This window comes from Tachysurus vachellii, chromosome 2, assembly GCF_030014155.1.
Source record: "Tachysurus vachellii isolate PV-2020 chromosome 2, HZAU_Pvac_v1, whole genome shotgun sequence".
Lineage (NCBI taxonomy): Eukaryota > Metazoa > Chordata > Actinopteri > Siluriformes > Bagridae > Tachysurus > Tachysurus vachellii.
The window spans coordinates 898,931-901,430 of record NC_083461.1 but is presented as its reverse complement, the minus strand read 5'-3'; the positions used below and the strand labels follow the sequence as shown (position 1 = coordinate 901,430).

The 2,500-nt window shown below is 40.8% G+C and overlaps 2 protein-coding genes across 2 annotated transcripts in view; both read right to left on the bottom strand.

The window, feature by feature from the left end:
- The window catches only part of LOC132861382 (annexin A4-like), a 175,256-nt gene that overhangs the window by 31,226 nt on the left and 141,530 nt on the right, over positions 1-2,500 (bottom strand). The gene's annotated exons all lie outside the window — the stretch shown is intronic.
- LOC132861359 (peptidyl-prolyl cis-trans isomerase A-like) overlaps positions 1,053-2,500 on the bottom strand; it is an 8,246-nt gene continuing 6,798 nt past the window's right edge. Inside the window, exons 6-7 of the mRNA XM_060892851.1 lie at positions 2,495-2,500; positions 1,053-1,702 (exon numbers count right to left, since the gene is read on the bottom strand). The exon at positions 2,495-2,500 is cut by the window's right edge and continues 220 nt beyond it. The gene's annotated coding sequence lies outside the window, so the exon portion shown is untranslated. The remainder of the gene's footprint in view (positions 1,703-2,494) is intronic.

Below are 2,500 nucleotides of genomic sequence, written 5' to 3'. Positions count from 1 at the left end.
TTTCTCACAAACACTTTATCATCCAGTAAAGACTTCACACCTTACACAACACTTAGAGAGTTGACACCAGGTGGCGCTCCATCACCTGCTGACACACAACAATCTCACACCACAAGTCTCATTACACAAACATGGACTATTACTGACATAAAGCTGTAAATAATCTGTGTAATTAACACAACACTGTGATCCAGCCTTTAGAGGAAGGTGACGCACCAAACAGTCCAACATTCACACTTTGGTGTCTTCCACATTCAGGTGTCAGGAAAACAGCCATGAAACAAAGATTCTTATTCTATTGAACTGTACCAGAGTTCTGCTCTCTGATTGGTCAGGCGTTGATTCATTCTCTCCAACAGCTCTGGTTGTAGCACAGATTTATATGAATGCACTCGCTTAATTACGTTATTGTTTCCATAGTAACCGCTCCTTAATAAACGTTTGTGATCATTGTTCTATAAGGAAATGGTTTATATAGAACATGTATAGTAGGAGTCTGAGTGTCAGCATTAAAACTGTACCTTTAAGAATCGTTCTATCTGAATTGACTCTTCTGAGCAATTCCGGCATTTTAATCTGTAAGCGTAAATGACTCAAATGTTTGGCTGAGTGTGAAACTGGAACTTAAAGATTTCCACATGAGGACGGAGGAGTTTTCGCTTCTCCTCGGATTCCAGACTGACTGGTTTCCTCTCATTAACTTATAGCGTTATAGAGAGACTGCTGTGTGTTTATAGCCGAGAGAGACAACAGGAGCAAACTCAGAACATTAAATCTAATAAATGTTAAATATTAAATATAAATAAAAGGAGAAACTGTACAGCGTCCTTATGTATTTATTTGGTTGTTGAAACTAAAGGTAATTAATCTGTAGGTCAGGAGTTTGTTAGCTTTTTATTTGAATATATTTATGACTTTATGTTAAAGTCCATCTCCAGATTAAACACCGCCGTGTCCTCCAACACACGGTTACACAATAAACACACAACTGCAGCGTTTCCCCACACACACTCATCACACTACACATCATCAGGTCAGAGACTTTACACACCTTTACAACGTGATGAAATGTTTTATTTAAATGCGTCTCGCTCAGAGCTCCGCCCACCAGGACAGGTGTGTGAGGAGCTGAAACAGGTGACTCCCTGAGGATCGGCTTCCAGAAACACGAATACACAACGTTCACATTAACGAAGACACTCTGGACCTGAACACGTCACTGATCCAGGTTTAACTAATCCAGTTTATTTAATCCAGATTTGGCTCAGATTCAGAATTCACAGGCTTAATTATTGCAGTCAGTTAAACACTAATTTGTTTCTTGCTCTTAACTCTCGACGTGACCCCATGTTTTAATACAAATCCTCCGTTTATTAACACTAGCTACCGAATTCTATGTAGAGGTCAAATCTAAAGCTAGCCAGCTAGTTTTATTTGGGGAATATTTTGTATAAATTAGACACAAAACTGGTCGAGAGAATAAAGACGATCCCCAAAGCAGAGTATCCGATGGCTATTCTATTAGCTAGCTAATATTACGTTTAGAGATAATTTCACCGTTAGCTAGCTAGTAGATGTTCTTTAATGTTAGCTAGCTAGCTTTAGCAGAATAAACAGGTCAGTCATCTTTAATCGTCAGATTTTACATGAACAGGAAGTAGCAGGCAGAAGTAAGGGGCAGAGAGAAGGGCCTATAGAAGAGACTCGCTCATGTCGGTTTCTTCTCTACAACATTAGAAGGATTCGACCATTTCTGTCCACACAGGCTGCTCAGGTACTTGTTCAGTCTCTTGTCATTTCTAGACTGGATTACTGCAATGCACTGCTGGCAGGTCTACCTATGAACGCAATCCGTCCTCTGCAAATGATCCAAAATGCAGCTGCCCGGCTTGTTTTCAACCTGCCAAAGTTCTCTCATACCACCCCGCTGCTGCGATCCCTCCACTGGCTTCCGGTAGCTGCACGCATCAGATTCAAAACACTGATGCTGGCCTACAAAGCCAAAAATGGACCAGCTCCCTCTTACCTCAAAGCCCTCATCACTCCTCGCACTGCACCCCGCACCCTCCGATCTACCAGCACTGCTCGACTGGTTCCACCATCTCTCAGGGTAAGAGGCAAGTATACTACAAGACTCTTCTCTGTACTGGCACCAAGGTGGTGGAACGAACTTCCCCTAGAGGTCCGGACAGCTGAGTCACTGGCTATTTTCAAGCGGCGGTTGAAGACCTACTTATTCAGGAAACACTTCAACTAGCACTTCTTTCATTATCTTTTGCATTTAAAAAAAAAAAAAAAAAAAAAAAAAAAAAAAACACACCTTTGACACTTTCATTGTAACTTTGAACAAATGTTTTAAACTCATGGTATCTTAAGTATGTAACTTAGTGATCCAGCATTAATGTATTCAATGTTAGAGATTTAAGCACTTATGTACGTCGCTCTGGATAAGGGCGTCTGCCAAATGCTGTAAATGTAAATGTAAATGTAAGAGGAAATG